The 24,245-nt window shown below is 40.2% G+C and overlaps 1 long non-coding RNA gene across 3 annotated transcripts in view; it reads left to right on the forward strand.

Annotated features, from left to right (window-relative positions):
- The first annotated feature begins 3 nt into the window (after nt 1–3).
- LOC132666511 (uncharacterized) overlaps nt 4–24,245 on the forward strand; it is a 91,320-nt gene continuing 67,078 nt past the window's right edge. Inside the window, exons 1-2 of one of the 3 annotated variants that reach the window (XR_009604700.3) lie at nt 4–331; nt 7,787–7,885. This is a non-coding gene — a long non-coding RNA (uncharacterized LOC132666511). The remainder of the gene's footprint in view (nt 332–7,786; nt 7,886–24,245) is intronic. The other 2 variants (XR_014137740.1, XR_014137741.1) reach the window with 2 other exon arrangements.

Here is a 24,245-nt window from a genome sequence, read left to right on the forward strand (position 1 = left end):
TTCTCCCAGCCCCACGTGCTCCCGTTCCTTAAGGGGCGCCCTCGGCCGTTTCTGCTCCCGTCGTGCCGCTACCTGGCGCTGCTCACCTGTGATCGCACACACGTGGCACCCGGGCTCCCAGCTCTGTTACGTGCCAGGGCCGGGGGAGGGCTTCTTGGTGTCCCAGCACCGCCACCCCTGCACCTCCGGGGCGGGCTGCCGCCGCGCTCCGCAGCCCTGTCTGCATTTCCCGCCTTCCTTCGCCTACCGCTCTGTTGCTAGCACCTCAGAGGACCCACGGATGCGCGGAGCTGCAGGGGCCGCCCCTCAGACCCCTAATTTTGGCAGAGGGGTGGGTGCTTTGTTGAGTCTTTCTTTTAGGCCTCCTATATCATAATCTGTCAGGCGCCAGACTCTGGAGAACGAAGCATCATGGGGTGGGGTCTGCGCTTCGAAATGCAGGTGCTTTAGTTTTAGTATGAACAACGTTAAAAATGTTAGAGTTCCTGTATGTGAAGTGTGTGTATCCCCGACCGATCAGTTATTTGCACGTGCATGTACTCCCTCAGTTCAGCCAAGTGCTGTGCGGATTTGAACTCACGTTCTGCCGTGTGCGAGGCCCACGACCTCTGGCAAGTTAATGCTTTTGCGCTTCATTCTCCTGATCTGTAAAATGAGGGTAAGAGAATTTATAAGGGTTTGTCATGAGGATTCAAAGTGTTAATAAGTATAAAATACTTAGAACTGTGCTGGGGAATGATAAGCTGTTATATTGAGATCTAAATTCCTCCTGTACTTTGAAGATTAAGACCGAAAGCTAGTGTAGGTATTGTATAAATAATCCTAACATAGAGATGTGTAGGCAGTGCTAGAGGTAAAAACACTGCGTGAAGATTTGAGGTCTGATCACTGAATTTCGTGGTAATTTAGGATAACGATTACAAGAGAAAGTGACATTTTTAGTTGTGTCTGACGGGTGACAGTGTTTTTACTGGTGAAGGTCTTTGGGGGAAGTGCATTCAGAATGGCTTGATCAAAGGCTCAAAAGCCCAAGGGGTCTTTGGAGAACTCTAAGTGAGTAAATACATATGTTTGATAATTCCAAGAGCTAAGGAGAAACCACAGGCCAGGAGGTGTCAGAGGTGGAGGGGGACCTAGAGATTTCAGATTGGTCAGGGAAGGCTTCACTGAGAAGGTAACCTTTGAATAAAGATGTGAAGGAGGTGAAGCCGTGAAACTGGGGACTAACATTCCAAGACGCAGTCAGTGCCAAGTTCTAAGGCACATACAAACCAGGTGTGTTCAAGGATAAGAGTAAGGAGGCTAGGGTGGGTGGAGCAGAGGAGAGCATCAGGAGATGACGTCAGAGGTAATGAGTTCAGATCTTTGTGCCTTGTAGGTCAGCATAAAGATGAACTTTTATTCTGAGGTTAAAAGCCCCAGAGGGTTTTGATTATTGGGACATAATTTGATTTTTTTTTTTTTTAAAGCATTTCTATTCTAGCTGCTGGATTGAGAATAGGCTGGGGCAAAGAGAAGCAGAGAGACCAAACCGAACCAGTAAGGCTGGCTGAGAAAGTGGTTTGGATCAGGGACCAGGCAATGGAGGGGTGAGGTGTGGTCAGAGAGATCCTGAATCTATTTTGAAAGTAGAAACAGATGGAGTAGAAATGAGGCACTAGACCAAAGAGGAACCAGTTAGTGATGCTGAAGAGGCAGGAAATAGGAGCCTCCCCAAGAAAAAGAGGAAATTCTCTTCCAAGGAGGAGCCACTCAGCAGTGGGCTGGAAGGGGCTGCTTTCAGCAAGAGCAGGAGCTCCGAGAACAAGAAAAAGCTCCAGAAGTTATCCCAGGAAGATTAGATTGGACATTTACCTGGTGGGGCATAACCCGCAAGACAGTTCCTAATCCATCCCTTATATCCCAATAAAAAATTCACAAGAAAAAAGAATTGGGCAGTAGAGAAAGAAAGGAGTTAAAGATCATGCTAAAGTTTATGACTAAATGTTGAAGATTGTGTAGAAAAAATTGCAGAGGCACTCCAGCAGGTGTACTCTTTTTCTAGAGGATATGATTTTATTCCAGCTCCCAATTAGAGTAGGAGCAGATGACTTTTAATCAAGAATTCAGGCTTTAGGAGGGCTGATTACTTTCTGGTTTGCCCTTATCCTAGAGCACAGGCCTTTAGGAATCTCAACAGAAAGCCTGGGGTGTTCAACAGGTCCCCATCTTTGGGGGCCCTTGAACTCTCATTTTTGTATTCCCAACTCTGTGAAGTTATTGGAAAGTCTGCTTACCATTTTAGCCACTGCAGCACCTTTGTTTCTTGATTTCTAGTGTCCTTGCAACTTAGAATTTAGCAAATGCCGATAAAAACCAAACAAATTGTCAGGCTTACTTCTCTGTGATCCACCTTCGTCGGGGGTCTTGTCCCTTCAAGTTCTGTCTGCATTTCTCAGCTCTAATTTCTATCTCCCTAGATCTGACATCGCTAGACCATTGCTTTCTGCTTGCCTGTAAATGCCCTTCTCTGGAACTCTGTAAATGCCCTGGAAGAAAAGCAATGGAGAAGTTCCGTGTCCCTGTGTATTTTCTTTCTCCCTGGGATCCCAATCCCTCATGTCCACTGGTTTGGTTATTCTCTAGGGCCTTCACACAACCTGTGTGGTTTTTGTTTTTGTTTTTGTTTTCAGCTTTTACAGTTATTCCTGTAGGAGAGTTGTCTCATTCAAGTTACTACTCAGTCCTAGGCAGAAGCTATGCCAAGAATGGAGTTTCTGTTTACTAATACAGGGAACACTGGGAAAGAGCAGGTTTTGGAGGGAACATTAGAAGTTCAGTTTTAGGCACATTAAGCTTGAAAAGCACGTTAGTCATCCAAGTGGAGATATTGAGTAGACAGTTTGACATGGGAGTTGGGCTTCAGGGGGATTGGTCAAGAGTAGAGAGGGATTTTTGGGTTGATGGCATAAAGATGATATTTAAAGCCATGTGACTTGATGAGATTGCTGAGTGTAGAGAGAAGACAGATGAGCCCTTGAATGTAGTTAGAGGCTGGAAATGTGAAAAATAATAAAGGATACTGGAAAAAGATGGTCAGAGAGATGGAAGAAATTGCAGAAAGTCTGGTCACCAGGAATCAAGTGAAGAAAGTGGTTTTTTTTTTAAGTTTATTTATTTTGAGAGAGAGAGAGAGTGCATGGGAGAGGGAGAGAGAGAATCTGAAGCAGGCTCCATGCTCTCAGTGCAGAGCCTGATGTGGGGCTCCATCCCATGACCCGTGAGATCATGACCTGAGCCGAAACCATGAGTTGGATGCTTAACCCACTGAGCCACCCAGGTGCCCCAAAAAAGTGTTTCAAGGAGAAGTAAGTATGGCTAATGCAGTTTGTGGATCAAGCAAGCTGTGAACATTGGATCTGGCAACATAGAGATCATTGGTGATTAAGCAAAGGGTGCTTGTGATGGAGTTAGGGAGGAGAAAGTTCAGTTCCGTATTTTGAAGAGAGTGGGAAGAGAGAGAGTGACTCAGGGAGGTTTGCCTCAAAAGAAAAGAAAGAACCAGGGTGGTAGCCAGAGAGAAATTGGGCCAAGAGAAAGTTTTATATTTTTTAATGGGAGAGTTGACTGTATATGTGTGCTCATAGGAGTGACTAGAGAGGACAGAATGGACTATGGAGGGCCGAGAGCCAAGAATTGATGGGCTGATGTAGGCCAGAAAAAATGGGTTCTTGTGCACAGTTAGAAGGGTTGGCCTTGCCTAGAATCATGCACGTTTCATCCATGATAATAGGAGAAAAGGTAGATATGACCACAGATGTACCACGGGTGCAGGTAGGTATATAATAATTTTCAAATCCCTTAATAATTAATAGGTGTTTCTGATAAAGCAGTCACTGCACTAAGCACTTTACATATATGATTTCACTTAGTTCTTACAATGACCCTGTGAGGTAGGTTCTCATATTATTTTTACTTATAAGGGGACCAAAGCTTGAAGGGGTTAAAGTAACTTACAGAGTCATACAGCAAGTAAGTGACAATACAGATTTAAACCCTTATCTGCCAGATTCTAGAACCTATACACTGAAGTATCAACATATAATGTTCATTATCTTCCTACACTTAATCCTCTCTTGCTATGTTTCTTTCCCCCTCTGTCTCTCATTCTCCGTATCCCCAATAATCACCAAGCCCCGCCCATTTTACCTCCTAAATTGTCTTGATTCTGAGACCTCTTCTTTGCATCCCCACTGTTTATACTAGCCTTGACCTGATCCAGACAGCCTGAGCTGGCTCTTCTGTGCAACCACAAAATGTAACTGAAATACATCTCTGATCCTGCCAGTTCCCTCCTCAAACATTTCTGTAACCACTTTGCCCTGTGAGTTCAAGCTCCGTAAACATGCTGTAGGCTCTTCTCTCCTGGTTACTGCCTCTTTTTCCTAGCTCAGATCTCGCTGGTTTCTCCTTGTGCTTTTTCCCCCAGAGTAGCTGAACCTTTGCAGTCCCGCTGTGCCGACTATGTGTGTTCTGCCTCTATGATTTATACTTTCCCTTTATCCCTTCTGGTCGATTTTCTGCTCATCCTTTAAGCCACAGCTCCAGTTTTTTTCTCCACAAACACATTTCTGATGCCTCTAACTGGGGCTTACGTAGTCCTGGATCCTATTTCCATCTTTTATTTGCCGCATGGCTTTTATAACAACTTGTCACCATGTTTGCCTCCACAACTAGACCACAAGTTTCTTGAGCATAGGAATTGGGTCCTATTCATGTTTTTGGCCCTACCACATGGCTTAATGTTTGCCTCTAATAGTTTATTGAGTGAATAAATGAATGAGTGAATAGCACACGTGCAGGGTTTATCCAAGGAAGAGAAGAGGGAGCCTTTCTGTTCAGAGTGTGAAAATGAGTGAATGGCCATAGGTTTTGAACTATTTCTAAGCATAGTAAGAGAGTGTGAGAGAGAACCTACGACAGCTCTTATTTAACAAATATCAAGCACCTTCCATGTTCTAGGCACTTCAGTAAGATCTAGGGACAGATGGGGCTTACATTGTAGTGAAGGGAAACATAGTAGGCAAATGAATTGAAAAAGAAAGAAAAAAGTTTCATAGAACGATAAAAGCTGCGATGAAAACACGACAGGATGTTAGGTAGGATAGGGGGTACCTAAGCAGCCCCTTTACCCCAACTGCAGAGAAAGGCTGCAAAGGCAGTGTTTAACCTGAGATCTGTATGCCCTAGGAAGGAGCCAACCACATCAAGTTGGGGAGACCAGCACAGGCAGAAGGGAATGGGTAGTGTGTTGTCCTGAAGGCGGGAGCACAGCTGTCATGTTTACGTAACAGAAGGCCAGTGTAGCCAGGACTTGGAGAGCAAAGGGGAGAGTGATTGGAAATGAGATTTTAGAGGTAGATAGGAATTCAATCAGGTAGGGCCTTACATAATGGGGAGGATTGGATTATGGGGAGCCATTCAAGGGTTTTTAAGGTGGGAAGATGATACATTCTGAGTTCTCTTACAAAGATTACTGATTGCTATGTGAAGAATGGATTGTAAGAGGTGAAGACTAAAACTAGGAAGGTGGTGCAGCTGAGTTAGGGTGATTGTAGGGAAAATGGAGAGAAGGGGTGCATTTGGGGACATTTTGGAGAATGGATCTAGATAACTTACTGGTTGATTAGATAGAGGGGCAGGAATAAAGGAATAATAGATGACCACTAAGTTTTTGACTTGAGCAAAATAACGTGATAATCATGTCATTTATGGAAATGTAGTCGATGGGGTGGAAGAAGTAAGAAATCAAGAATCCCATTTGGGGTATGTTAATTATGAGATGCTATTGGACATCAAATGGATGCATCAAATTGGTAGGTTGGAGATGTGAGTCTGGAGTTCAGTACAAAGGTTGGGCCAGGGACATGCATTTGGTATGTGAGCACTGGGAGGGCTTGAAAGGCTTTAGAGGTAAGAAGAAGACAGTGTAGTGTTGCTCAAGTCCAAGGTTTCAGGAGCAGTGGGCTCAACCTGGTCAAATAGTGTGAGGGCTTAAGTAAGATGAAAAGTGAGAAGTAACCGTTGGGTCCACGGAAGGCATCTGTGAACTTGACAATAACGGCAGTTTTTGTGGAGTGGGGACTAAAGCCCAAGTAGTGTAATTTGAAGAGAGATCTAGTTATGAGGAGAATCTATAACCTTAGGTTATTCTTTCCAGAACTTTTGCTGTTGTCTTAACTACTTAATAAGGCCTTTGGACAAGCCTGTCAAGTGAAAATGGGTGGTTGTAGCACACGAATTAATATGTTTTTGCCACAAGGTGTCGCTAATTGTTTATTAGTTTTTAGTAAGTAAATAGCTGCACAAGTTATACCTTGCATTAAGGAGATGCTGTTTTACAAAACCGCATTTACAAAATAGACCAGTTAGGAAGTAGTTGTGGAAAGATTTCCTTTAAAGAGCCAGTCTCTGTAGCATATTCGACATGTGTGCCTGAGTGTGGAGTAGTGCACTGAGCAGCAGGCTAGGAATCTGCAGACCGGAGTGTGGGTTTAGAGCGCTGGGTGTAGAGTCAGAAGACTTGAGCCCAGCTCCAGTTTTGCACCTGCCAGCTGTGTGACCTCAGGCAGAATTTGAATGTTCTTTGTCTTACTGGTAAAGACAACATTTTTTTTTTGTTGTTGTTATTTTAAACTAACGGAGATAGTAGATTCTGCTTTACCCATCTCACCCAACTATTTTTACATATCAGAAGACAGTGTGTATGGCAGTGTTTCAACAGTTGTGAGGTGCTATGTGAATATAAGATTAAAAATTATAAAAATTGTTTATGCCCAACTTTATAACAAGATAGGTATTACATAACGCAGTTGTATTAGTGAAGACTCGTTTGCAGATGGGAGAAACCCAGTTGGGATTTGATTGCCAAGAAGGGAATGTTTTGAAGTTTATAAGGACAGCTCATGTGACTTCAGGAATGGTGGTGCTGTGGGGTGGGTGACAGGAGGGGGCTTTGAATGTCTGCACCTCTACTCTTTTCTTTGCTTCTGCCTGATGTCTTTCTTTTCTTTGGCCTCAACTTGCTTCCTCTACTTAATAAGGAACATTTTGATATTATGAAGGTTGTAGGAGGTGCATGTGACGACATCCTATAGGTTGAGAAGGTTAGAAGGCAGAGCTGGAGAAGTAGATGCTATAGAATTACCTTGATTTTGGTGAAGAGCGTGGATTTCAAATTTATGAAAGCCAATGTCAATTAATACTAGCCTTCACATTAAAAAAAAAAATGATAAAACCCAAATGTCCTTAAACAGTCTAATATCCTAGGGTCTTTAATTTTTAAAAGTAGACACTTTACATTATTTTCTTCAATAAATTCACACTATAAAGGGTTAAGATAAAGGGATAGGCACACCTAATTTAAAGAAATGAAAGATTAAAAAAATATTCACCCAAAACAAAAAGATAGTTATAATTTTTCAAAAGAAATCTTCATTTACAAAATTTCACAATGTAATTCCTGAAAAAGGAATTGTGCTCTGAAATATGTGTTAATTTAAAAACCTATTTTTACATGACTTCAGGAAGATATGTACCAATATTATGAAGTGTCCTTGCTAGATGTATATATTTAGCTTCTTTTCAATCCAAACAAATATGCTAATTGCTTTTAACAAAAAAAGTCTTAACTAGAACCATTGCTAAATGTTTTTTCTACATATGTATTAGTTAATCACAAGTAACTTTAGTTATCTGTAAAATTTTACCCGGAAATAAATTCTCGCAACCTCAATTCCCTTAGCAGGAAGCAGAAGCAAGTTTTCAGACACGTTCATATGTTGAATGAATGGAATCTCTCAGCCCTGAGATGATGTTGAAATGCAAGAGATGGAGACACTGGTAGGTAAGTCCCCTGCCTACCAAAAGGGAAACATCTTGAAACATCTTGAAAGTAGAGACCATTCTCTTTCCTGGGAGGCTGGTGTTTCCCCCTTCTCCATACAGTTTACCAGATATCTGAAAATATTAATAACATTGGTGGAATTGTGCATGCCTTAGCTATTTGTGCATATTCTTATGTATTTAGGTCTCTTCGATAAAAATCTCTAATATAATATATGGACATAACTAAGGCTTCTAAAGTGCGTTCAAGGGTACTTCTTGAAATTATCTGATAATGTCCCTGTCTCTGTGATTTGTTTAAAAGACAGTGTCAGGGACTCCTGGTTAAAATGACATTGACTCAGGGGAAAGTCTTCCAGCCTTGAACGAAATACCCACGGCAGCAAAGACATAGTGTGTCCCATTTCTGTCTGGAAGGACATAGTGGGTATAGACAAGGGGAGAGGGGACAGGAGTTGTGCATAGCAGGCTGGTTGCAGCTTGATAAGGAGATTTCAGATGCACCCAGGTATAGGTAGAGTGAGTCCAGAGGCAATGATGATGCTGTGTCTGCTGGAAAATCCAGGTGTGGATTTATTTCCCTTCTTGGAAGATGAGGGAGAGGAGGAAGAGGAGAGACATGAAATTCACCAGGTGCAGTGAGGGGGGGAAGAGAATACCACATGTGAAGCCTTTGAGATGAGGGGATGCCTAGAATTTTGAGGAGTTGAGAGCTCATCATGTCTGAACCAGAGCTCAAGGCAGAGTGTCAAGAAATACGGATTAAAGGGAAAGTAAAGATACAGTAACAGAATTCAGATCTACATACTGGAGGATGTTGTCAAATGTCAAATCAGCGATTTAAAGAACTACCCTGAGGAAGGTTCCCAGAATCTAGAGGAGAAGATAAAAAATATTGACCCAGCATGGGAGGTGATAACAATTCAACCTATGATTCCTATCCCTGTAGGAAGATGGAAGCAACAATCAAAGACTTAATTTAACAAGTGTTTCCTAAACACACAGATCAAGAGGGTTCACTGCATTCCAAGAAACACTAATAGCAACAATTTTTATATGATAAGCGTATAGGAAACACATCTTATGAGCATTTAGGCAAAAAGAAGCAAGTTACCTTTGCAAGAATAAAAATCCCTGTGGCCTTAGGCTTTATCTGCAATACTCAACATCAGAAGGCAATTAAACAGCATATAATAGTTTTCGGGGGAAAGTGCTGGAGCACCTTGTACCCAGCTAGGTCCATTGTCTTTCAAGGTAATTACTTATGCTTTCAGATTTGCAAGGCATTATGGACCATTCTGTCCCTTCGTTAAAAAATGCTTTAAGACTTCTGCTGCCCCAAAGAGCAGTCAAACTCAGTAACGAAAAACTCAGTAATGAGGAAATTATGACACAGGATTTGTAATACTGACCTTACTCACTTTGGACCAAACGCAGATATTCGACTGGCCCGCACGTGGTCTGGTCAGTTCTGCGTCTGGGGGTTGGGGGGGGTGGTGAAGCATGGTCTGTAGAGCCTCCCTGAGCTGTTCCCCCTGAGGCTGCTCTCATTTCCCAGAAAATGTCTTTCTTGCGCCACATGCTATACCCCATGTATCAGAAGGAATGTTTGATGACCACTTAAACTGACTCGGTTCTAGTGTGTGTTAATATTGGCTTAATTATTTACCTGGTTGAGATACTAAGTGCTCCCCCTTTCCCAAAACGAGTGATGGATAATGTGGCATAGTGATCATTTTCATTTCCAAGAGCCTCACATATTCTCTGCATCTGTAAGACTCTGACTTGTGGCACTTGTAATTGGGTGAAATTAGTAAACCATATGTTAGCAGCCATTGAGTTTAAAATTAAGCTTCACTCGATCTCTTCCACCTGGGACTTGGGAATGTCCCCCTGTTACCTATGGTTGGAATCATTATTTTCATTACGGACGATGCTGATGTTTAGAAATGTAGCTTATCTGTTTTTCTATTTCTTAAAGAAAATCTCAGAATCAGATAAATGATTTATCATTTCCTTTTGATCTACGAAGTAAGTGACTCACTTTAGTGAGATATATTTTTAAAGGCACATTAAAGAAAAACTAAGAACTATAACATTTCTAGGTACTAGTTTCTCCAGAAATGAGTGGCTTAAACAATAGCCATTTTCCTGTGCTCCCAGGTTCTATGGGTCAGGAATTGGGACAGGATGGGGTGAGGAGGGTTTGTCTTTCCTTGGCGAGGTCTGGGACCTCAGGTGGCAAGGCTCAAACTGGGGATGACTTTACAGTTGGGGCTGGAAGCACCTGGAAGCTCTTTCACTCCCCTGTCTAGTGCCTGGGCTCTGATGACTTAATATCAGCCCTACAGAGCAGCACTACGTTACCGCCTGGCCCAGACTCAAGGAAAGGGGATGTGGATCCCACTTCCAGCGTCAATATTTTGTGGCCATACTTTTAAAAAACTGCCTAATAATAAATGGCCAACACTGGTTTTCTTTCACTCATAGGTTTGGGGATGGTGTAATGGGCTGAATTGTCTCCCCTTAAAATTCACATGTGGATGTCCTAACCCTCAGCAGATGTGACCTTATATGGAAATAAGATCTTTGCAGATGTAATTAGTTAAATTAGAATGAGAACATACCGAAGTGGGGTGGGACTGATGTTCTTTTTTTTTTTTTAATTTTATTTATTTTGAGAGAGAGAGAGAGAGAAGAGAGTGCAAGTGTGCACACAAGTGGGAGAAGGGAAGAGAGAAGGAGAGACCCAAGCAGGCTATGCGCCATCAGCACAGAGCCTGATGCGGGGCTCGAACTCATGAACTGTGAGATCATCACCTGAGCCAAGATCAAGAATTGGACGCTTAACTGACTGTGTCACCCAGGCGCCCTTGAAATGACTGATGTCCTTTTAAGAAAGGGAAATTTGGATGCAGATCTGCACACAAGGAGAACACCATGTGGACATAACGGGTATCTGCATGCGATGCTTCCAAAGCCAAGGGATGCCGCAGACTGCCAGGGAACCAGCAGAAGCTGGGAGGGAGGCGTGGGATTGAGTCTCCCTCACAGCCCTCAGAGGGGACCAGCCTTACCAACAGCTGGATTCTGGATTTCTAGGCTTTAAAACTGTGAGACCATACATTTCTGTGGTGTAAGCCACCCCTTGTGTTGGATTTTGTGATAGGAGCCCTAGGAAACTAATACAGATGGTTTTAATGTCTTTTCAATATTTTTCATATTTTTGACAAGGAACATATGTTTCTTTAAAAGTGAGGAAAAATAGGTTTATTTAATATAATAGTTTCAATTTCTGTGTTCCATAAAACATGGAAATAGACCAAAATCTTACTAAGGTTGTGTGTAGGTAATGTGACTATAGGTAACTTTTTTTTTCATTCCTTCTTCATCTCTATATTTAAAATGTTTTCTATACCATCTATGCATGACTTTTATCATGGTGGGAATCGAGACTGTAGGAAGCAGCCATTGAATGTAGCAAGAGGAGGGGCTTCAGGGAGTTTGCTCTGGGTCCTGCTCTGCTACTTAGTGACTCGGAGCCTGTTTCCCAGTCTGGACGTGGGGCACATGGTGTCCCTCAGTGTTGCTGTGAGAAGTAAATGAACGAATATATGCGAACCCCCCCAACCTGGTGTCTGATGTCTGTGGCGACTAGGTAGCATTCTGTGTCCACTCTCTGAGACGTGTTTGACAGCCTCCAGGACTGTGACTGTGGAGGGCTGGTGGGAGACTGAAGTTCTTAAAGAGCTCACGCATGTCTTTTCACTGATTATTGGTGGCAGACTGAGGGCTGAAAAAGCTAGGGAGTCCAGAGGCGGCTTTACTGTGAAGTAAGGGCAGCTGGATCTAAGGGCCTGTCACTTACCCAGGTCCCTCCTAAGGCTTTGGAAAGGATTAAGGTCAAAAATGGATTCACGTGGTGGTGTGGTTTATAAAATTTGCAGAAATATACATTAACTATAATCAGTTAAGACTCCTGTCTCTCTCTACTCTGATCTCTTGTGTTCCCCTCACCTACCACCTTTGGAGTGGCCATGGGGACTTGGGGATTGGGCTAAAGGAAAGTTGACTTATGGATATTTTTTACTTGGGTTCTGTGAGATTTACTTACATGGTTTGCAGTCACTTCCCTGAATAGGTAAGCTATTAATAGCTGTCCTGGAGTAGGAAGAGCTTCCAGAGATATTCCCACTGACTACTGTGCCTTTTTCACTCAGCTTTCAGCACCCCCAAGAACACATTTAAGAATATTCTACAGGGGTGCCTGGGTGGCTCAGTCGGTTAAGCGGCCAACTTTGGCTCAGGTCATGATCTCACGGTCCGTGAGTTCGAGTCCTGCGTCGGGCTCTGTGCTGACCACTCAGAGCCTGGAGCCTGTTTCAGATTCTGTGTCTCCCTCTCTCTCTGACCCTCCCCCGTTCATGCTCTGTCTCTCTCTGTCTCAAAAATAAATAAACATTAAAAAAAAATTTTTTTTTCTACAGAGCCTACCACTGAAAGTATGTAGGTAATGGAGGAGAAACGAGATTTGAGATATATGAAGCCAGAAGGTAGTATGTGGAAAAATTTCCCAAATTTTACAGCTCATGTATGAAACTTGATAGAGATTTCTCCAAATTTGATAGAGTCTTAAAAATTTATATTAAGAATGAGTTGAGAAGTTGAAATTTATTCTAAGTTATTAATATTGAAGAACCCCAAATTTTAATTAAGTGAACCCCTCCCCCCCAGAATTAACTTTTATTCTCACTACGGAAAATAATACAAAATACTTATAGGAAGAAGTGATTAAAAAAGGTATGTAGCCAAAAATCGTAGGAAAAGGAGCATTGCTGAAATGCATCAGGAGGTTGTTAATAAAAATACTACATAATTTTGGGGGGCAGATTTTACCAGTTTTTAGATAAACCACAGCTTCATTAAATTTATAATTTATTTAATGTCACTCCATTAGGCTTACAATTTGTGATTTTTGTTTCTCATTCTATGTAAATATTTGTGTTCATTCACTTTTTTTTAAAAAGTTTTTATTTATTTTTGAGAGAGAGAGAGGGAGGGAGGGAGAGAGAGGGGCAGAGAGAGGGAGACAGAGGGTCCTAAGTGGGCTCTGTGCTGACAGCAGGAAGCCCAATGTGGGGCTTGAGCCCAAGAACTGCAAGATCATGACCTGAGCTGGAGTCAGACACTCAACCGACTGAGCCAGCCAGGTGCCCCTGTGTTCAGTCTTAAATTTATATTTGGGAGTTTGCATTCTTTTTCTCACAGGGGGCTTCCAAAATTGTGTAAGTGGCAGGCCCCTCAAAACCTGGGCCTGACTTCAAAGAACCTGTTTCCAGATCAGTTCTTGTTCCTCCGCAAAGTTGTTATTTGAACCTGATGCTAATGTTTAAGACTCCCGCTTCTCTGTTTTTCCATTTCCTACAGAGGAACCCAGAATCAAAGTATTTACCCATCGTTTCCTTTTGATCTAAGAGGTTTCAGTGGCTCTGTCTAGTAAGAGTTTCAGGATGTATGCTGTTTACCTCGTCAGAGCAAAACCGTGACTCAGAGTGTGAGAAAATGGCTCTCCGCTTCCTAGGAAGTTTTCAATATAAAAACATGCTGTGCTTTTGAATGAAAAGTAAAATTAAAAGCCAATGGATGGAAATTTCTTGTAAGAAGATATAAAAAACCCCCAACTCTTCCTATTCTTAAAAATAAGAATTGTTTTGTCAAAGGATCTGAGACCTGAATAACGTTTTTTGAAGTGAATTTGGCAGACTGTGTAAAAGCCCATGAGCCTATGATCTTTCCTTGGGGAAGTCCCTCAGCTGTTCTCCTTCCATGCCCACGGTGCTTGGGTGTCTTACAGCTAAAGACAGAGGAATAATGGTCTTGAGTAACAAAATTACCTTTGCATACATGTGGTTTTAACTTAAAGCCAGAAGGTTCTTTCTTTTATCTCTTGTCAGAAGTTTTACCCATCTTGATGGGAACTACTCTGTGGTTTTAAAAATATTTCAATTCCATGAAATATAACGGGTGTATTATAGGAAGGACATAAAATCAGTATCCAGCCTAGAATATTTGTCCCTTATCCCCCATGCAAGCATGGGGAAAGGGGATGTGTCTTCAGAATATGGTCAATCTATGTTCAGATGCTACCTTTATCTCTCATTAACCATGTGACCTTTAGAAAGTTACTTAGTTTCCCCACTTGTACAAACATGGATATTAATATTCATCCCACAAAGTTGTTGTGAGGATTAACTGAGATGGCAGGAGATAAATCCCCCAGATCCCCATCTAGTTCTAGCACCTAGTACAAAGAAGGAGCTCAGTAAATGTTTGACGTAAAAGAAAGATAATGCCTTCATTATCCTCCCAAGGAGTTTGGGATCTAGAGTGTATTAGGAAAGGAGGATTAAAATGAAAGGGTTAAGTCATGGAACCTTTGAAGTTGATGAGTATTGAAAGAAGTGGTAGAAAGATGAATGGTTGTAGTTTGGAGAAATTTGACTTCAGAGAAAGTTTTGTGTGAGGCTGAGATGTAAGGAGGTAAATTGTGTGTGGGGAACCACTGTTCTATTTTCCTGGTTGAATTAAAGAGTGTGCATTCATGTGTTGCTTCTTTCATTAAAGCATGTGAGGATGATTTTTAGAACTGGGGAATACAAAGAAGAAACGTGATCCATTTTTGCCCTCAAATAAGTTACAGTGTACTAGGGAGAGAGAAACATGAAAACATAAGGACATTAAGATTTGGGGTACAGAAGAGGAAGGGTCAGTTTTACAGTGGAGTGGAGATGGGCTCTGTGAGGGCTTCATGGAAGAGAGAAGGTGTCCACACAGCAGTGGAGTTGGGGGAGTGTGGACTGTGTAGACGGTCCAGGTAGAGGAATTGGAATGAACAGAGCCACAGGTGTGGCTTTGCAGGTGTGTGGGAGCAGGACGCCGGGCAAGAGCAGGTGGTACAGGATGCCCCTGCAGCAGTGGGCAGGGAAAATAGGCAGAGGCAGATGATGGAGGGTCTAGCCTGCCATGCTTCTGGGGCAGGGCTATGAGGGGTTCCATCTAGGAGTAATGGTGGCTATGGAAGGGATGCTATGAACAAATTGACATCCTCTGAGACCTGAATAACGTTTTATAAATTGCATGGGGAAGACAGTTGAGGCAAGGGTATTAAATAAGACATTAAAATTTTTTTTTTTTTTACTGCTTATTTATTTTTGAGAGACAGAGCATAAACAGAGGAGGGGCAGAGAGAGACGGAGACACAGAATCCGAAGCAGGCTCCAGGCTCTGAGCTGTCAACACAGAGCCCGATGCGGGGCTTGAACTCACAAACTGCAGTATCATGATCTGAGCCGAAGTTGGACACTTAACCCAACTGAGCCACCCAGGCTTCCCTGACATTTTTTAAGCTTGGGAATTTGATATGAGCTGGAACCAGTAGATTGGGGTTTAAATTTTGCCTTTCTATTTTCTAACTCTTTAATCCCCGGAATGGCTGGAAATTTAGAAAAATTGCTGTCTCTGCTATGGGAATGGATAGTCTCACAAATTAGACTTGAAATCTGATTTAAACAACTTAAACTGACTTAAAAACTTATGTAGCAAGAGGAATCTTACACATGCAAATGAACACCTGTGAAAATTCTTGGGCAAGAAATGCTAGATTTAGCAACTCCAGTTTAGCAGTTTGAGAGGGGATCTCTTCTGGGACTAAGTGGCCAATTTTAAAGATTGTTTTACTGCTTGGGTCTGCTTTAATGTTTGAATAGACAATTCCTATCTCTAAAGCAGTTCTTGAACTTTCTTTATAAATTAGAGATCCTGAAAGGAATGTAGTTAGATAGTGTGCATGTCAGCGTACTCTGAGCCCTGGGGATGTTTGCTGTCTTTCCAAGCTTTAGTTTAGACATCTAAGCTTTGCCATATAAATTTTTCGTAGGAACTAGGTGTATGCAACTCGAGTGTCACATCTCCTACAAATTTGCCAGAAACGAAGCCACAGTTTTTCTCATTTCCAATCCCAATGAAAACCTTATCACTTTTTGCTATAGAGTCATAGATAACAATAATTGAGGTCATGAATCCAATGACCAGATGGCTTCCCTATCACCCTACAGTGAGTGTCTCCCCCAACCCATGTTTCTGGTTCCTTAAGATTTTAATGTATTTTTCTTAATATTTGTTTGGGCCATATTTATATCTTTGGAAACTGGTCAATTTCTGTGTATGTTTAAATGCCTCCTTTTACTTGACAGTATATTTAACATGCTAAAAGCATTTTCCAAGATACGATCACATTGTATCCTTTTAATAAGTTTATTCGGGATCAGAGACACCAGTCCATGTTGAGAGCTTTTCACTAGGTCGTGCATAAGCAACGTTGAAGAAACATACCCAGTGTTACAGTGGAACAGGCTCTTAACAGATGAACCCTTTCACAAACTGCAACTATCAACTCTAGATAAACTACAAAAACAACTACCTAAGGGGTTTTGAGAGTGAACAAAAGCAGACAGAGGGGAGTTGAAACCTGGGGGAAGGTGAGTTTCCTGGTATTCAGCTTTGGCCAGAGGACGGGTCATAGTTGCAAAGGTTGTGTGGGTGGCTAAAATTCCAATGGAAAGCCTGTCAGATTTCTGGCCCAAAAAACCAGATGATGGAGCCCAACCATGAGAGAGTGAGGGATCACTCAGAGAAGAAGTGACCTGTGTTTGAACTCTGTCCAAGTCTCTAGCTGACCCACATCCCACACAAGGCAGACTCAAAGCAGCTTGCAGCTGAGGTTTAGAGTAGTGACCTGACATTTAACTGCTACCCACCCCAGGTGAAGCAGAGTTTGAGTTGGAGCCTCACCAAGTCAGTTGCCTGTTAAAAAGAAATATCACAGTGGGATAAATACTACAAAATTCAGTCTTGACAGTATTAACATTCATGATGTCCAGGATACAATCCAAAACTATTCAAAATATGAAGAAGCAGAAAAATGTGACCTAATTTCAAGAGAGAGGACAATCAAGAAGTTTAAAGCAGCTGTTATAATTATGCTCAGTGGGATTTAAAAAATGCTTCTAATAAATGAGAAGACAGGAAATCTCAAGAGAAATTGAAAATGAAAAAGTGAAAATGTTAGAAATGAAAATATAACATTTAATAAAAAATACAAAGACAAAAAGGTTGAAAAAGAAATGGTTGGAAAAGGACATATCACACACACACACACACACACACACACACACACACACACACACACCATAAGAAAATTGAAGTGGCTTATATTACTATCAGATAAAATGGACTTCCAAACAAAGAGTATTACCAGAAATAAATAGGAACATTACATAATGAATGAAAACCCCTATTAGGATGATAAAACAATCATAAATGTGTATGCATCTCAAACAGACTCTAAATAAAAGAAACAAAAATTGATGGAATAGTATCATAACCATAGTGGGAAGTTTTAACATCTCTTGCAGAGCAATTGCTATGATAACTAGACAAAGTGTCAGTAAAGACACAGATGATCTGAACACTATCAATCATCTTGACCTAATTGATATTTAAAATCAATTGTTTTTATTTAGACATTATTTTTTTTTAGAGCAATTTAAGGTTCACAGCAAAATTGAGGGAAAGGGCCAGAGATTTCCTCATATCCTTTGCCCCCACACATACACTGCCTCCCCCATTATCAATATCCCCAAATGGTATATTTGTTACAATTGATAAACATATGTTGACACGTCATCACCCAAAGTCCATAGTTTACATTATGGTTCACTCTTGCCGTTGTACATTCTATGAATTTGGACAAATGTATATTTGGACATGTATCCATAATTAGGTATCAAACAGAGTATTTTTACTGCTCTAGAAATTCTCTGTGCTTTGTGTATTCATCGTTCCCAACTCCAACTCCCAATCCCTGGCAACCACTCATCCTTTTATGCTCTCCATAGTTGTCTCTTTTCCAGAAGGTTATATAGATGGAATCATGCAGTTTGTAGTCCTTTTAGATTGGCTTCTTTCACTTAGCAATATGCATGTAGAGTTCTTCCATTTCAGTTTTACTGAAACTGAAAAATGGATTTCCTGAAAAAATGCTCCCTGGTATGTGTGTATGTATTTATTTTATTTTTATTTATTTTATTTTTTAATAATTTATTGTCACATTAGCTAATATATAGTGTATACAGTGAAGTCCTGGTTTCAGGAGTAGATTCCTGTGGTTCATCACTTACATACAACACCTAGTGCTCATCCAAAAAAGTGCCCTCCTCAATGCCCATCTCCCATTTTCCCCGCCCCCCCACCCCACCCCCATCAACCCTCAGTTTGTTTTCTCTTCAATTCTCTTCAGCAAACCCTCAGTTTGCTTCTCTTCCCTTTTGTTCATCTGTTAAGTTTCTCAAATTCCACATATGAGTGAAATCGTATATTTGTCTTTATCTGACTGACTTATTTCACTTAGCATAATACCCTCCAGTTCCATCCACATAGTTGCAAATGGCAAGATTTCATTCTTTTTGATCACTGAGTAGTATTCCATTGTATATATATACCACATCTTCTTTATCCATTCATCAGTCAATGGACATTTGGGCTTTTTCCATACTTTGGCTATTGTCAATAGTGTGGCTGTAAACATTGGGGTGCATGTGCCCCTTCGAATCAGCACTCCTGTATCCTTGGGATAAATGCCTAGTAGTGCAATTGCTGGGTCTTAGGGTAGTTCTATCTTTAATTTTTGGAGGAACCTCCATACTGTTTTCCAGAGTGGCTGCACCAGTTTGTTTGCCACCAGCAGTGCAAAAGGATTCTTCTTTCTCCGCATCCTTGCCAACATCTGCTGTTGCATGAACTGTTAATGTTAGCCATTCTGACAGGTGCGAGGTGGTATCTCATTGTGGTTTTGGTTTGTATTTCCCTGATGATGAGTGATGTTGAGCATCTTTTCATGTGTCTGTAATCCATCTGGATGTCTTCTTTGGAAAAGTGTCTATTCATGTCTTCTGCCTATTTCTTCACTGGATTGTTTTTTGGGTGTTGAGTTTGATAAGTTCATTATAGATTTTGGATGCTAATCCTTTATCTGATATGTCATTTGCGAATATCTTTTCCTTTCTGTCAGTTGCCTTTTAGTTTTGTTGATTGTTTCCTTTGCTGTGCAGCTTTTTATTTTGATGAGGTCCCAAAAGTTCATTTTTGCTTTTGTTTCCCTTGCCTCTGAAGATGTGTCAAGTAAGAAGCTGCTGTGGCCAAGGTCAAGGAGGTTGTTGCCTGTTTTCTCTTCTAGGATTTTGATGGCTTCCTGTCTTACGTTTAGGTCTTTCATCCATTTTGAATTTATTTTTGTGTATGGTATAAGGTTCATTCTTCTGCACGTCACTATCCAGTTTTCCTAACACCATTTGCTGAAGAGACCGTCTTTATTCCATTGGATACTCTTTCCTGCTTTGTCAAAGATTAGTTGGCCATACGTTTGTGGGTCCATTTCTGGATTCTCAGTTCTGTTCCATTGATCTATGTGTCTGTTCTTGTACAAATACCATACTGTCTTGATGATTACAGCTTTGTAATACAACTTGAAGTCCGGAATTGTGATGCCTGCAGCTTTTTCTTTTTCAGGATTGCTTTGGCTATTTGGGGTCTTTTCTGGTTCCAGGCTATATTTAGTTTTACAAGAAACCACCAAGCTGTTTTCCAAAGAGACATCCATTTTGCATGCCCATGAGCACTGAATGAGAGTTCCTGTTTCTCCACATCCTCCTCACATCTGGTGTTGTCAGTGTTCAAGATTTTGGCCATTCGAATAGGAGTGACATGGTATCTCAATGTTGTTTAATTTACATTTCCCTAATGTGGAGCATCTTTTCATGTTTATTTGCCATCTGTATTTCTTCTTTGGTGGTGTCTTTTCAGATTTTTGGCCTGTATTTTAAGGTCAGTTTCTAGGTTCACTTTTTTGCATGTGGATGTCCAGTTGTTCTAGCACCATTTGTTGAAAAGACTATCTTTGTTCATTGTGTTGCCTTTGCTTTTTTGTTAAAGATCAGTTGACTATATATATGGGTCTATTTCTGGGTACTCTGTTCTCTTCTATTAATCCGTATGTCTGTTCTTTCACTAATACTACACTATTTTGATTACTGTAGCTTTATAGTAAGAATAGAAGTCAAGTCAATACCATTCCTCCAATTTCTTCTTCAGTATTGTGTTGGTTATTCTAGGTCTTTTGCCTCCCCATGGAAACTCTACTTTGCTGATATCCACAAAATAACTTGCTGGGATTGCATTGACTCTATAGATCAAGTTGGGAAGAATTGACATCTTGACATTATTGAGTCCTCCTATCCATCAATATGGAATGTCTCTCCAATTAGTTCTTCTTTGATTTTGTTCTTCAGACTGTGTAGTTTTACTCATTACTTTGTTATGTTTATACTAAGTATTTTTTCTTCTTTTTGAATTTAAATTCAAGTTAGTTAACATAGAGTGTAGTCTTGGCTTCAGGAGTAGAGACCAATGATTCATCTCTTACATATGACACCCAGTGCTCATCCCAGAAAGTGCCCTCATTAATGTCCATCACCCGTTTAACCCATACCTCCACACCTCTCCTCCAGCAACTCTCAGTTTGTTCTCTGTATTTAAGAGTCTCTTATGGTTTGTCTCCTTTTCTGTTTTTATCTTATTTTTCCTTCCCTTCCCCTATGTTCATCTGTTGTGTTTCTCAAATACTAGTATTTCAGTTTTAGGAGTGTTAATATAAACAGTATTGTTTTTTTTATTTCAAATTCCACTTATTAAATCTTGGTGTATGGGAAAGTGATTAGCTTTTGTATATTAACCTTGTATCCTTCAACCTTGCTATAATTCTTCATTAGTTCCAGGAGTTTTTGGTTGGTTCTTTTGGATTTTCTACATAGATGATCATGTTGTCTGTGAACAAAAACAGTTTTATTTCTTCCTTCCCAATCTGAAACCTTCAACTTCCTTTTCTTGTCTTATTGCATTATCTAAGACTTCCAGTATGATGTTGAGAAATTATGGTTAGAAGGGATGCCCTTGCCTGGTACTTAATCTTAATGGGAAAGCTTCTAGTTTTTCATCATTAAGTGTAATATTAGCTATAGTTTTTTTTTTGATAAATATTCTTTATCAAGTTGAGGAATTTCCCTTTATTTCTGATTTACTGAGGGGTTTTTTTTTTATCATGGATGAGCATAATTGATTTTTATAGAATCTAAAACACAACAACTGAAGAATACATTTTTTTTTCAGGAACACATGGTACATTCACAAAGATAAAGCTTATGCTATGCTATAAAACAAGTCTCAATAAATTTAAAAGGATTGCAGCCACATGGAATATATTTCCACAGGCCAAAGAAGAAACCATAGAGAGGTTAGAAGATATTTTCTCCTAAATGATCATGAAAGTACAACATATCAAAATTTGTAGGATGCAGCTAAAGCAATGCTTACATGGAAATGTGTAGTTTTAAGTCCTTATTCCAGGAGAAAAGTCGACTTTCATCATTTAAGTTCTTACCTTAAGAAGCTCTGGAAAGAAGAGCAAAGTAACCAAACAAATCAGAGGGAAAGATTAGAGCAGAAATCAGTTAAATAGAACATATTAACCAACAGAGGAAATTAACAAAACTGGAGCCTTGTTGGTTGAAAAGTTCAACAAAAGTGATAAGTCCTGAGCAAGGTTGATGAAAAGAGAGAGAGAGAGAACACAAGTTACCAATATCGTGATTGAAAGAAGGGATATCACTACAAATCCTACATATATTAAAAGCATAATAAGAACAGCTTGATTCCAACAAACAATAATTGTGATGAATTGGACAACTTCTTTGAAAAATACAACTTACCAATTGACTCAAGATGGAACAGAAAATAAGAATAGCTCTATAACCATTAAACTATAGTAACTCTGTAACTATCAGAAACCTTCCTATAAAGAAAACTCCAGTCCCAGTGATGTCACTTTTTTTTTTTTTTTTTTTTTTTTTAAGAAGATAGAAGACGAGTAACACTTTGTAACTCTCTTTTGTCCTTCTCCAAGCTGGGCTGCTGGGTCTTGGGGGAATGGTGACAGGAGTAATGTGAAGCTATCTTTCCTACCTACTTCAACGTATCTTTTCTTACTCCTGTGCTCCATCCAAGTGCTGTAATCCCTTGCCTGGAGTCCTTAGTCTTTATAAAGGTATTTTTGTGCATGGATAGTTGTTCTAAGTAATATTTCTGTGAGGGTATAAGCTCTGAAAACTCCTATTCCACCATCTTACTGGTATCACTGTCTCAAAGTTGTCTTAACATTAGAAAATTAATATTTCACCATATTAATAGAATAAAGGAGAAAACCATATGACCATTTTAATACATAGAGGAAATAATATGACATAATTCAACATCCATTCAGAAGATCAGTTCTCACCAAACAAAGAATGTAAGGGTACTTCTACTCATAAAAAGCATCTATGAAAAACCTCCAGCTAACATCTTATGTTCCTGTTGAAATATTAAATTATTTTCTACTAGAATCAAGAGTAAGGTAATGTGCTCCATTTTGCCACTTTTACTCAACACTGAATTGAAGGTCCTAGCCATTGCAGTAGAGGAAGAAAAAGAAATAAAATGATAAAGATTGGAAAGGAGGAAGAAAAATGGTCATTTTCGATGTGAAATAATGGAAAAATACGTATATTGGTCTCTGTCCTGAGTTCCTGGCACAGAACTTCTAAAATCCTTGCAATTTCCCAAGTGGTAATAGAACTAGGGGCATCTTTAGTTCTAATATTTGGTCTTTAAACCTGGTTTCTGACACAGGGCTCTTGAAACCCTTGTAATTTCCTGAGTGATAGGAATGTTTTTTGTTCTAGTGAGATGACTCTGACTGGGCTCCTAGAAAAGCACTGATCACAGGAAAGACCAAGCCATGATTAGAAGCTTGAAATTTTCAGGATACCCAACCCCACTCTCATTCTCTTGAGAAGGGAGGAGGGCTAGAAATAGAGTTAATGATTGATCAAGCCTATGTGAGGAAGCCTCCATAAAAATTCACAAAGTATTAGATCCAGAGAGCTTGCAGGTTGGTGAACGCATCTACATATGGGGAGGGTAACACAGCTCAACTCCACAGGCACAAAAGCTTCTGTACTTGGCATTCTCCCAGACCTCACTCTATGTACCTCTTCATCTGGTTGTTCATCTGTATCCCTTATCATATCCTTCAATAAATGGGTTAACGTAAGTGTTTCCTTGAGTTCTGTGAGCCACTCTAGCAAATTTAGAATCCAAAGGGGGAAGAGGTCATGGGAGCCATGATTTGTAGCTAAGTCAGGCAGAATTGTGGACAGTCTTGGGGACCTACTAGTATTTGCAATTGGCATCTGAAGTGGAGGACAGTCTTGTGGGGCTGAGCCCTTAACCTGTAGGTTCTAAAGCCATCTCTAGATAGAGTGTCAGAATTGAGTTAAAATGTAAGAAACCCAGCTGGTGTCACAGAGAATTGCTTGTTGTAGGGAAAACCCTCGTCTGGTGTTGGGAGTGTTGTGAGGGTGGTAGTGGTGTGAGAAGAAAGGAGACACACAGGAGGAGGACTGGGTTTTTCTTAAGCAGTAGCTAATACGCTTGTTTACATAGAGAACCCTGAAGATCTGCACAACAACTAGAAGTAATTAGTGAGTATGGAAAGTCATAGTATATAAAGCTAAAATTTTAAAAATCAATTCTATTATTATATTCTAACAGGAAAAATTGTGAAATGAAATAGAAAAACAATTCTGTTTATAATAGCTGCCTAAATCAGAATATTTAGGAATAAATTTAAACAGATGTTCACTGAAAACCACAGGACATGGCTGAAATTTTAAAAGGTGTAAGTGAATGGGAAGATATATTATCTTCATGGATTGAAAGACTCAATTTTAAGATGTCACTTCTTCCTAAATTGACCCATACATTTAATTCAATCCCAATAAAAATCCCTAGAAGTTTACATACTGATGTTAAAATTTATATGGATTCAAAGGACTTGGAATTGCCCCAAAAAGAACAAAGTTGCAGGACTTACTATAAAGTTCCAATAATCAAGACTGTACTATAAACAAAAGGATAGGTATATTGATAAATCAATGAAACACAACAGACTCCAAAAATAGTTCTACACATATTTAATCAATTGATTTTTTATAAAGACACAAAGCAATTCAATGGGGAAAGGAAAGTCTTTATTTGTAAGTTCATAATAGTGTAGATTTTAAAAGCTCTCAGAACAAAAATTTTGTGACTATGTGTGGTGATGGATGTTAATAGAATTGTGGAGATCATTTCACAGTATATACAAATAG

This window comes from Panthera onca, chromosome B2 (assembly GCF_046562875.1).
Source record: "Panthera onca isolate mPanOnc1 chromosome B2, mPanOnc1 haplotype 2, whole genome shotgun sequence".
In the NCBI taxonomy this organism is placed as follows: domain Eukaryota; kingdom Metazoa; phylum Chordata; class Mammalia; order Carnivora; family Felidae; genus Panthera; species Panthera onca.